Consider the following 13,501-nt stretch of genomic DNA (forward strand, 5'->3'; position numbering starts at 1 on the left):
AATATGAAAGGAGAGTATAAAAATTTGTGTATTAGCTTAATGTATATAGGTAAAGTATCATAAGTTTAATTTAGAGTTTCATAATTTAGTTCAAACATTTGGCAGTAAACATATAAATATGATAGAAGCTAAACTCGTAGATAATAGCTTTTTAGAAGGAATTCAGTGGACATTGCCTAATTTACAAGTAGCACCAAATAGACAACCAAATAAAGTACAAATATATGAAACTAGTACAGGTCAAACAACAATTAGGTTTAGTAATTATAAGCAACTAGAAAAAATAGAAGAGGATGAGAGTGAAATCGAAAATGAGAGTATACATATGGCTTTTGATAATTTAGATATTAATTTAGTTGAACAAAATTTTGATTATACTGTAGATAAACTTATAGAAGATATTGATCATTTATGACACATCCCGATCCTAGAATCAAGGCGTGCTGGTCGTCACGTGGGCGTGACGTAACCAAAAGTGCAACGAGGAAACAATAGATAAGAAAAATACGAATAAATAAAAACTGAATACTAGCAGTAATAACTAAGTATCGTGCTAGACTAAATGTAAGTGTGAACACACATATTCAGAGCCTAAGTACAAGGTGCAGTCAAGTAGGTACATTACTAAGTTACAACACCCGAAGGTGAGTCCTACATGAGTAGTCTATCAGAATGCCGTGGGGATCCTCGTGGGCCACCAACGCTGCTAACTAGAACCTGGAAGGGCGCAAAACAAAATTGAGTGGGTCAATAAAACAAAGCTTTTCGAAAACATTTCAATTAAAACATTTCTAACCCCTCGCTGTAAAACCTGTATGCTTTCCCAGAAAAAAAAATAGTATATAATATGCATATAAATCTTCAAATATTTCAATTCACAAATCTTTATCAAAACCCAGAAAATAGGCCATGCCACAAATGTCAATAACAAATTAAGAATGCATCAATGTAACATGTGACATAATGAATCAACCGGAGACCCTGCAGTTGGTCCTGTACGGTTAATTCCATAGCTCAATATCCAAACCAACCGGAGTCACCATGGTGACCTGTACGACACTACTCTGCACATAAGTCGGAATTACCTGAAGTAGTCTGTACGACAAGAATGGTGTAAGAATACGCTCTAATGCTTCTCTCATCAATCATCTGTGCACATAATCTAAGGTCACCTACCAGTCAGAACCACCTCTAGTGGTCTGTACGACTAGCATGTCGGAACCCTAAATCGGTCTGTACAACTTGCACCTACTTGGATCCAAGGTGACCGTGCGGTGCGGGTGAATAATATAAGCACTATCACCAGGGTGCAGGTTATGAGCTCTCAACACAATTCACGTTATCAATGATTCACATAAATAACATAAAACTCACCCGATACTCACTTGTGCGTCCACAGCACCAATTCACACACATATATATATATATATATATATATGCATCAATTATCAATTCATATAATTCACAATATGCATGTAAGGCATTCTAAAACATACTTTCATATAAATTCAATTTGTGGGAAAAACAATAGTATATAGGTAATACAGAAAATACTGCCTATTCACTGGTAAGTCGAAGGGTCGTAACTCCCGTGACGTCCCTGGATGCGCTCGTCCTCGGGATATGTATCACCTATATGCGAAACAACTATAAAAACGTTAATTAAAGTACACAACCGACAATTCGAAATAACTTCTCATACGATGCTCAATTTGGGCATATGAATATACCACAGTGACCTACTCGACGTCACGGACGTCGAGGTATTTTTAGAAAAAAAATTTCGAGGCTGCACGCGCCCCCATGCGCCGGGAGGGGCACGGACCCACGCGCCCCCATGCGCGTTTCCTTCTTCCTCCAGTCGCCAGACTGGTTTTTCCGATCGCCGGAAACTGGAGATATATTTCAATCTCCTTGTTCTTCATCATTTCTCAACCATTTTTCGCGTATTTTATATCAAAATGAAGCCCTAAGTATGAAGAATCACATTGTACTAGTTTAAGGCTCTAAAAATGATGAAATCTCACCGGAGAAATTCCAAGAAAACCGGCCAACTTCGAACTCAGTGATCCCGACGTCCAAAACCTTCAAACGAAGCACTCCGAGCTTCCTTGGGACCTCACTAAGCTCCCTGTAAGTTTAGAATTCCCTGAAAATCAACGATTCACACATGCATGAACAGTACTCAAAACGGACCTCGAGTTTTCAACGTGATATCGAGGGTTCTAAGTTCTAAAAATTGCACCATTCAAATCAGGAGGTTGAAAGGATGAAGAACCCCACCTTTTTTACGTCGATCCGTGAAGATTGGAGGGTTTTGTGCTTTGGTCCGTACGGTTAGAGAGAGAGAGAGAGAGAAACTGAGAGGGAAGAGAAAGAGGGAAATCACGGGGAAGAGAGGGAAGTGGTGTCCCGTGTGTGAATGTGGGGTCCATCCCAAAACAAATCCAACTTTCATTCCCTAACCACACAAATTGCAAATAACTTTTAATCCATTTTAAATTTTCCAAACTTAGGGAAGTATATATTATTCACTAACAAGTCGCACACATACCTTAGTAACCGTCAAGGGTACTTTCGTCATTTCACAACCTCAATAAATAGAATCACGAGACGGGCTGTGACAATTTAGATGAAGAACAATATTTGGAAAAATATAAGACATATGATCTAGGACTACATAAAATTTCAGACGAAGAAATGAAAATTTTAATCTTAGAAATAGGAGTAGAACACATTTTAGGATCAAAAGAATATAATAATTTATTAGAATTGAAAGCAAAATGTAATCCATCAGAAGAAAATAGTACATCAAGAGTAGAAAATCCATGACACGCAAGTAGAACTGATCAACCATTTTTTAAACCAACAAATGAACAATATAATGAAAAAGCAAAAGTAGACTATATGGAAGAAAGTATGATAAAACCTAAAAAAATAGGATTCCATATTTAAGAGGGTTAGAACAAATTAATTTAGCTGGTAATATATTAAATTTAGATAATGTAGATCCACAAGATTGGGAAAGAACGATTGAGAGATGAGAAAAAGGTTGCGTACATGCAGCATTAATGTTAGATTTTAGTAATTCACAAAATATGTTAGATTACTTTGAGCATACATTGGATGGTTTAGTTTTTTATTATTTCCATTCATGGAAAGTTCAAAATCCAGAACACTATCAGGCAGCTAAAACACATTTTAATATTGATGGTTTTGTTACTTTGATTAAACAAGAGTTTTTAGATCATAATAGGTTAGATGGCAGAAGTGAACAAGAACAAATAAGAGCAATCAGAAATTTAGAACAATTACAAATTTGTGATCTACAGTATATATCTAAGTATACCACATATTTCTTTAAATATTTAGGAAGAACAGATAGAATTAGTGATATTAATTTATTAGATACTTATATGACAAAAATAAAAGGACCAATAGATGAAAAGATTTGGAATGAATGGCAAAAGCATCCGAAGAAAAATGATATTGCTATAAGACCTAGAATTCAACATGTATATGATATACTCAGACAAGAATGTAGTCAAATAAAAGCTAAAAGACAAATTAGGAAACAATTTTACATGTGTTGTAAAAATATAGATTTACCACAACAGTATGGTTGCCATAAGAAAAAGCATAAGAAAATATATAAAAAGAAATATAAGTCGTATAAACCCTACAAACAGCATAAGAATTTCAGCATAAGACATTCAAGAACATATAGGAAAAGAAAATATATTCCAAAACAATTTAGAAAAAGAAGTGGCAAACCTTGGATTAGAAAATATAAAGCACCAAAAGATAAGAGTAATTGTAAATGTTATTCATGTGGAGAAGCTGAAAATATTATACCTAAATGTCCAAAATTAGATGAACAGTCAAAAGAAAAAGTACATTTGATGGAGTTGTTTAAGTTAGAAGAAGATGAGGATATTCAGTCAATATACAGTTTAGATAATTTAAGTGATAATGAGAGTATTTATAGTATAGAAAGTATTAACATGATAGATTCAGACTCATAAGATTCAAGTAGCACAAATAGTGATCTAGAAGAGTATATGTGTGCATTTATAGAAGAACAGTATGAAGAAAAATATAAATACAACAATTTAGGCTGGCCAGAAAAATGTCATAAGTGTAGTAAATAGTTGAAAATAAATACTATAATACATATTCAATATTATGTGAAAAATGTTATAATAATAGGTTATTAGAAATTAATTCAACAGAATCACAAGAAAATAATGAAATATTAGGAAATATTGTTCATAGTATAGAAAAACCAAGAAATAGTTCTTTAATTACCAAAATTACGAAATAGAATTAGCAAAAGAACATAAAATACAAACAATAGCTATGCTATATACAAGGAGTACAAAGAGTGTCATAAGAGAAGAGTTAGTACCAGAAAAATATAGACAAAAATTAGCAAAACCAGTAAGAATAACACAATTTGATGAGAGACCAGTTTACTTAACACATTGTATAAATAATGAGTTTATTAAAGTAGAAAAACAACAATTTAATTTACCATTAACATTTGTTTCACCAGTAGGATCATATCCATTTATTTTAGGTTTAAACTTTTTAAAAAGTTTGCAAGGTTTTTTATTTATGAACCCTAACATAACATTTTTCAAAAGAAACATTACAATAACTGACCAAAGTAATACTGTAGAAGCATACAAAAACATAAGTATAGAAGAGCCTAGTGGCCAAGATAGTTATCATTTAGAAAACTCAAAAGAAAATGATGAGCATAATAATGTAGATGAGTTCGATGAAGACATATTTGAACATGAATACCCGATTTTAGAAGAAGGAACCTGTATAGAAATATTACAGTTAGATAAACCAAAGAGTTTAGAAGAATTGTTACAATTAGTAGAACAAACTAGGATTATAGGAGAAGACCCACAGTTACATTGGAGTAAAAATAAAATACTAGCAAAATTAGATATAATTAACCCAGATTTAACCATTAAGACGGCTGATATGCCTTATAGTCTAATAGATAAACAAGAGTTTGAGCAGCAAATAAAAGAGTTGTTCAATTTAAAAGTATTTAGATCCTTTAAGTCTAGACATAGATCAGCAGCATTTATTGTAAGAAAACATTCAGAACTAAAGAGAGGTAAGGCTGGGATAGTTTATAATTACAAGAGAATAAATGATAATACATACGAAGATAGTTATAAATTACCAAATAAGGATGAGCTTATAAATAAAATTCAAGAGAGTAAATATTTTAACAAATTTGATTGTAAATCAGGTTTTTGGCAAATAAGGTTAGCAGAAGAATCAATTGAGTGGACAACTTTTACTTGTCCATAATGACATTTTGAGTGGCTTGTTATGCCATTTGGACACTTAAAATGCTCCATCTATCTTTCAAAGAAAGATGAACCAAATTTTCAAGAAATATGATAATTTTTGTAGTGTTTATGTAGATGATATTTTAGTACATAGTAAAAATATAAATGAACATAGGAAGCATTTAGAGATAGTATTACAAGAATTTATCAATAATGGAATTGTGATTAACAAAAATAAAATAGCATTAGAAAAGCAAGATATAGAATTTTTAGGAATGTATATCAAGTCAGGTACAATACAATTACAAGATCATATAGCTAAAAATGTGTTAGAATTTCCAGACAAATTAGAAGATAAGAAACAGTTACAAGCATTTTTAGGATTGCTAAATTATGTAAAAAAAATTATCCCTGATTTAGGAAGAAAAATAGCAGTATTACATAGTAAAACTAGCAAAACAGGACAAAAATATTTTAATAGTGAAGATATTAAATTAGTTCAAAAAATAAAAGAAGAAATCACTAAACTTAAGCCATTAACATTACCATTAGATAATAGTTACAAGATAGTTAAAACAGATGCTTCCTCATTAGGATGGGCAGGTATACTATACCATAAAAAGCATAGGGAGTCTCCAAATTCTGACGAACAAGTTTGTAGATATTCCTCAGGAAAGTTTAGTGATGTACAGTCAATATTACCATCAACAGATTTAGAAATTTTAGAGATAATTAATTCACTTAAAGCATTTTCTTTATTTTTACATAATGAAGTATTTACGATTAGAACAGATTGTCAAAATATAGTTTCTCATTATAACAAAATACATGCTAATAAACATGCAGCCCGAAGATGGGTTAATTTTGTTGATTCAATTACAGGAAATGGTTTTAAACTAATTTTTGAACATATAAAAGGTAATGACAATACATTAGCTAATATCTTATCAAGATTAATTTGTTGAACATGTATGGAATATCGTGGACCATCATCAGCAAATAGCATAAGGCTGCAAGGCAGAAGAGTTTCTTTCAATGGCATGATGATGCACCATCAACCTCCACCATTCAGTAGATTTCAAAATAGCATGAGCAGACCAGCATCACCACCAGTACCTACGTTCAACTTTAATGGCAATATTGTTGAAGGAATCAGAAATCCAACTTTGAGATATAGGTCAAGGGTACCAGGGCTTTCTGATAGGCAGCATGTTCTCTTAGATAATTTTTGGAATATCCAAATTAAACAGCCAAGCATGAGGTTAGGTCATGAAAAATTAATTAGAGCCTTGGAACAAGAGTTTCATAGCTTTAATTTTAATTTCCACCAAAATCAGCAGCATATTCATTCTCTTGAGCACAACCTTCAAGTCATCTCAAGGGACCATGAGTCATTACTTGGTAAGTTTACCAAAATAAACCAAGAACTCCAATCTCTTAAAATGCAACAAAAGGCAAGTGACACCTTGAAAAGAGAATTAAAAATAGGTTTAGAAATTGATCAGCATAAGAATAAAGGAAAAGAGGTTATTGAACCCATAGAACAAGAGGCTAATGAGCCCATAGAAGAAATTAAGATTGAACTCGAAGAAGAAGACGTTGAAATGGAGTAACATCAAAGTAATGAGTATCATCAGGTTCTGAGTGACAAAGAAAAACAAGAAAAATATGAAAGTTTTCTTAGGAATATATCTTCAGACTTAATATTAGATGATGTTTTATTAGAAGAAATTTCAAAGGCAAAACTAAGAATAATGCCAACAGATATGCAAAATGAGATCCTGAGCAGAGCATCACAGTCCATGAAAGAGTTACAATTACAATTACAATGCGCTTTGTATCAATCCATCTTTGATCCAAAACCAGGGATGAATATTATTACAAAGATGTATCCTCCATGTCTTTGTGATAGTACAGAGAATTGTATTTGTAAACCAGATGTTAGCTTAGCTGTGGCCAGGATTAACATGAGAGATTTTAAATCATGGCATTTTAGTTATGAGCATCAGAAAAGCCATAATGTGGTAGAAGTTACCCCTGCCTTACTATTAGAGTTTGGTTATCTAGATAAAATATTTATTAACCGTATTTCGCAACTAGAATCATTTCCTGAAAAGCTTCTAGAAAGGTGGAAAGAAATTTGCATAAGTTTTTGTAGACGTTAAAATTTCGGTGAAATAAATATTGCCAATTGTATTAAAATTACAACCCCCATTCATTTCACCTACAACACACACTCATTTCACCTAACAAACTCCACCCAATTCACCTACAACCTCCACTCAATCCACCTACAACATCCACCAAAACATATGGATGGTGGTGACTCATTCTCAAAGCCTATAAATAGGCTTCTCCATCAAGCAATCAAAGGAGGATTTTACATACATTTTCTTTACTCCCAAATTGGAAGAGAATTCACCTCACACCAAAACCTTGAACCTTTGAAACTCAAAAGCTCCCAAGCAAATCTCGAATGATCAAGAAAGCTCTCTTCGTTCTTCGTGAAATCCTCCTTCAAGATCAAGCTCCAACGGCCCTTGAAGAACTTCCACCAATTCAAGATCAAGCCCCAACGGCCCTTGAAGAACTTCCACCAATTCAAGATCAAGCCCCGACGGCCCTTTGGATCAACGACGTCAACAAATCCGCACAACTATTTATCTTAAGATCAAGCCCCTACGGTCCTTGGATCAACAGCCCAATCCATAAATCTACACATTACAAAGATCGAATCAGAGGCTAAATTTGTAAAAGAGATTGTAACCCCTAAATCATTAATACAAATATTATTTTATACACGTGTTCTTGTCTCGTTCATCGCATGAATTTCCGTGTTTACAAATTTGGCACGCCCGGTAGGATCTTTCTCTACCTCTCATCTTTATCTTTAAATCCGCAAAAACCACAAATGGCATTAAAGAAGGCTCAAGTTGTTCTCGCAACCAATGCAAGGAACAAGAGCGTCATCATCGCAGGTGGTATCACTTCGGGCATCACAACTCGAAGCAAGGCAAGAGCTCTTTCTGCCACCTCTTCTACCCCTGCATCAACTCCATCGAAGGAACAAGAGCACCCGAGGCATGAACCTGTGATCACCCTGGCCTCGCTAAAGGCGCCAATGGAGGAAAGCCCAAGGAAGTACTCTGGTTCCATGCTTTCAGATGCCGACTCAAGCAGCAGCTCAGCCATGTAAGTCATGACCACTGGAGCAACTTCAATCGATGAGCAGTTGGCTCATATGAATGAAGCGATCGTAAGGCTAACACGGATTGTGGAAGAAAAAGACATGCAAATCACCGCACTCGTCAACCAACTAAATGTGAAGCTCGAAGTGAAAGTCGAGTAAGGGAATGATTCAGTAAAGAGGGAAAACGACGAGGATGAGGAGCCTCATGTTGAGAAAGTCGAAGAGAAGCTAAAGCTAGACCAATCAGCGGCAGTCATGGGATCTCTCTCTATCCAGCAGCTGCAGGAGATGATCGTCAGCACCATCAAGGCACAGTACGAAGGAAGCTCACATGACTCTGTACTATACTCAAAACCCTACTCCAAGAAAATTGACGCTTTGAAGATGCCGAGGGGTATCAGCTACCAAAGTTTATGATGGAAAGGGAAACCCGAAGTAACATGTCGCCCATTTCATTGAAACCTACAACAATGCTAGAATAAAGGAAGACTACCTCGTCAAGCAGTTCGTGCGCTCGTTGAAAGGCAACGTCTTTGACTGGTATACTGACCTCGAGCCTGAATCTGTCAACAATTAGGATTAGTTAGAAAGGGAGTTCCTCAGCCGCTTCTACAGCACCATCCGCACTGTAAGCATGCTGGAGCTGACCAATACGAAACAGTGGAATGATGAACCTGTCGTCGACTACATCAATAGATGGCATTCGTTAAGTCTGGATTGCAAAGATCGGCTTTCTGAAACCTCCACCATTGAGATATGCATTCAAGGCATGCACTGGGGGTTACATTACATCCTTCAAGGCATAAAACCAAGAACGTTCGAGGAGCTGGCAACTCGTTCCCACAACATGGAGCTAAGTATTGCCAATCACGGAAAGAAAAAGCCGATCACCTACTTCAAGAAAGATAAGGTGTTTTCCCCAAATGTAGACAAAACTGGGAAGAAACCCCCTAAAGAAGCGTTCACGGTCAACACTGCGCCCATCAAGACCTATTTCGCGCCTATCAAAATCTCCTCTAAAATCAAAGCAAGAGAGATAAAGAAAGGTGAGCCTCCTCGCACCCAAGACAGGTACAAAAGCACCTTGAGGGAATTGAAGTAAAAGGTGTACCTGACTCAGACATGGATGCAATGTTAGACAACTTGCTAGAGATGAATCGCGCTACCCGAATGCAAGCAGCCTGAGGAGATGAATCACGTAAACGATCTTAAATACAGCAGGTACCATCGAATCGTGAGCCATTATGTTGGTAAGTGCTTCATCCTCAAAGAACTTATCAAGAAGCTAGCACAACAAGGGCATATCGAGCTTGACCTCGAAGACGCAGTCGCAACATATACTACTACAATTACGTTTGGATCCTTCAATCCCGTACCTCTCCAAGCGACACTTGACCATTCCCGCTAATGCTCAAGCTGCACGGCACCTTCAGCACAACCATCACCGGGGGCAAGAGACCAAGATGCACATACCGATGATAAAGAATGATGGACATTGGTGACCTACAAAAAAAAACAAGGAAACCAAAACCACAAACCACAAGACCAAAGGTGGAACAAATGAGAAAGCACCGTCGCCGAAACAGTAGGAAGCCCAAAAGAAACGTAAAAGCTACTAAGCCAACATATGTTGAGGAACCTATGGAGCAAGAGCCACGCATTCTTGTTTCCTTGCACGAATACTTCCCGAATGACTTCTTCCAACAGTGCAATATCGCTGCATGTCACATGGTTGAAGTAGAAATAGAAGAACCTTCAAAAGGCAAAGCCATCACCATCGAGGGAGAAATTGCCCTCACATCCAAAGAAGACCTGCCAATACACTTTAGCATCGATGAAGCACCACGATTGCTAAAGAAGATGCGAAGAGCACTAACAGCAGTCTTGGCGAGTCCCAATGACTACGAAGTGCAAGAAAGCAAGGACAAAGGCTTGAAACTTCCACTATATGAGTATGCCACATGTTGTGCCACCGAGGACGCAATCCACTTCACCAACAAAGAATTGCTGCTAGGATCCAAGCCTCACAACCGTTCTCTCTTCGTCTCTGGGTACGTAAGTGAGCACAAAGTCAACCACATGCTTGTGGATGGTGGATCAGCCATAAACATCATGCCAAAGTCAAAAATGACTACAATCAGCATCAAGGCGGATGAACTGTCCCTAAGTCGTCTACTAATCCAAGGTTTTAATGAAGGAGGACAAAGAGCGATGGGCATGATCCGAGTGGAGATGACTATTGGTGAACTCAAGTCAAGCACGATATTCCACGTGATTGATGCAAGAACTTCCTACGGCTTGCTCTTAGAAAAGCCTTGGATCCATGCGAATGGAGTAGTACCGTCCACCATTCACCAATGCTTAAAATTCTATCGAGAATGAGTGAAGGTGATCTATAGCGACACTAAACCATTCACCGAAGCCGAATCACATTTCGCAGACGCCAAGTTCTACATGGATGAAGACATGGTGCCCGAAGCTCTTCCAAAAGAGATCAAATCCACGGGCAAAGCAACACCTAAAAAACAGGAATGGCAAGCCATGCCCAAGAAGCAAGAAGAAGAAGCTATGTCGTCTTCAAGTAAGAACGATGATGAGCTTGCTAAACCTGCAACAACCTAAGGGAGTATGACACCCTCAAATGGACCAAACACACCCGTCTTCCGATACATCCCGATATCAAGAAGAAAGAATAGTCAATCTCCGTTCAAAATTGGAGCAAGCAAAGCCGATGCACAGCGGCACAGGGATAATGTAAAGTTGCTCAAGACGAATGCAGGTTTGCCTCTGACATAGCTAAGCGACACTAAGGTTGCAAAACTACCACAATGCTTCATAAAAGCTCTACCAAAGATGGTGGAACCAAGCTTTCTCCCAACCAAGAGGATCGAATAAGGTTTTGATCCAAACGCCTACAAACTCATGTCGTTGGGTACGACTTCGCTTCTTCTTCGAATCCTGGAAAGAAGGTTTCAAACACCGTCAACAATAAAGAATGTGACCTCACCGAGACTCAAAAAAAGTTAAAGAAGCATGGTTACGGAGTTGACAACAACAAAGCTGGACTTGGCTTCACACCAAATGCACCCGTGAAGATTTCAAGCAAAGCAAAAAATGCTAGCATTCAACACATTAGCGTGAGCATTGAACAAGATCAAGAGGAGCCTAAATCCGCCCCTCGGATGTCAGTCTTTGATATGATGAATCATTCAAAACCCAGAATGTCAGCACTTAATCGCATTGGTGGTTAAGACCGAACCTCCGTCTTCAAGAGGCTTAACATGCCAACATCCCAAAGCTCTATTTTTGAAAGCTTGTCAAAACCTAAGAAGCAAAGCAACATGGCCAGCTCTCCTCCTCATCAGTCAGCTTTGGAAAGACTTGAAGACAACAATAAGCTTTCTAGAAATAGGGAGACAACGTCAAACGAAGAAAAGCTCGATGAGCTAGCAGAAAAATGCGATATTTAAAGCTCGATTCCTTCAAGGATGAAACGCCAAGCAATCTTGGAGGTTGACACAAATGGACCACTGAAAGTAAGAAGACGCACCATCATCCACACTGGACAATCTTCATGCCAACAAGCCCAAGAGGACAACACTGAAGATGAGGTCCAAGACATCTTCCCCGGCACGATCTAAAAGGACAAAGGAGATGAAATCCTTAAGGAATACGTCACTTCTGGCTCTTTCAACTCAAAGTCGTCGCCTCGACCACTGGAGGCATGCTCCAAGTCAAGCGAAGTTGAAGGATGGACTCATGTCACTCCGAAGAAACTGCACGAGAAGCATACGTCTTCTCCATAAGTGCACCAATCGGAAAGGGGGCAAAACAGCTTTCGTCAACCTCCAAAGCAATGTGAAAGTGTTGAAGATAAGGAAATTTAGGCACAAAGATCGTTCATGCGCGATCTCTTCTTCCTCGAATACTTATTTAAATACTCGACCAAGGCTCATTGCTATGAAGATTGCGAGAAACACCTCTCCAAGATCGCTTCAAAGAAATTAGACAAGCAGCAACCATCTCATTGACAAGTTCATCAGTCGGAAATGGGGCAAAGCAGTTCTTGTCAACCTCCAGAACAATGTGAAAGTGTTGGAGATAATGAAATTTCTACACAAAGATCGTCCATCCCCATCACAATGCGTGATTTCTTTCCAGAAGACTTCTTCAATTACTCAGTCAAGGCTTCTTGCTATGAGGATTGTGAGGAACGCCTCTACCAAGTCGCTTGACAAATCCACAACAATCAAACTCATTGTTCGCACAAGCCTAAACTGCATGAACCAACGCTCCTGGCCCGCAAGAGCATAAACTGTGTACGGCAAAATCATTATCAAAATCACTGTTAAATTCGTCGCTCATTTGAACTACATCATGACTTGATCCCTCCTCAACCAAGGATATGTAGGCAACTTGAAACTTCAAAACTTCAAGTACAGTAACATCACCAACAAAAAAAAATCCAAAAAAAAAATGTATTTGAACTACGTTATGATTTGATCTTTTTTTTGGAAGGGTACGTAGGCAGCTTGAACATTCAACTTCGAGTTCAGTCACATCAAAGTTGTAGTAAAAGTGACTAATGAAAGTCAATATTATTACATTCTTTGTACAAAAAATTACATATTGTTTGTTAAAAAAAAAAAAGGTGTATATATATATGTGTGTGTGTTTTCCCAAATCAACAAAGAAAAAGAAAAAAAAAATACGGTCCAACCTAAAATTTTTCCAAAATTAGCAAACCCATCATTTAAAGTCCAAGCCCAGCGGCGGAGTCAGCCTGATCATTCAGAGCCTTCCAAGATTTCTCAAGTATAAACTGAAGATACTTGCTCTGTGTTTCAATTCGAAGTGGTATACGACGCTGCACCTCCAACTGCTTATATAGCCTCCGTTGGACTTCCATTTGTACTCACAAAGCCTCAGTAACCTAGTAGCCATCATTCAAATCTTGTGCAATCACTCTTGATGAGACCACTGAGGATGAACC

At 37.4% G+C, this 13,501-nt stretch overlaps 1 long non-coding RNA gene across 1 annotated transcript; it reads right to left on the bottom strand.

Moving 5' to 3' along the window:
- Positions 1-1,542: 1,542 nt before the first annotated feature.
- On the bottom strand, positions 1,543-2,354 carry LOC126614767 (uncharacterized). Its single transcript, XR_007620517.1, has 3 exons — positions 2,284-2,354; positions 2,028-2,149; positions 1,543-1,632 (listed from the first exon to the last, which is right to left on the bottom strand). It is a non-coding gene; the product is annotated as an uncharacterized LOC126614767 (long non-coding RNA).
- Between the last annotated feature and the right edge of the window lie 11,147 nt (positions 2,355-13,501).

The sequence above is a fragment of the Malus sylvestris genome, chromosome 3 (genome assembly GCF_916048215.2).
Source record: "Malus sylvestris chromosome 3, drMalSylv7.2, whole genome shotgun sequence".
NCBI classification, from domain to species: Eukaryota; Viridiplantae; Streptophyta; class Magnoliopsida; order Rosales; family Rosaceae; genus Malus; species Malus sylvestris.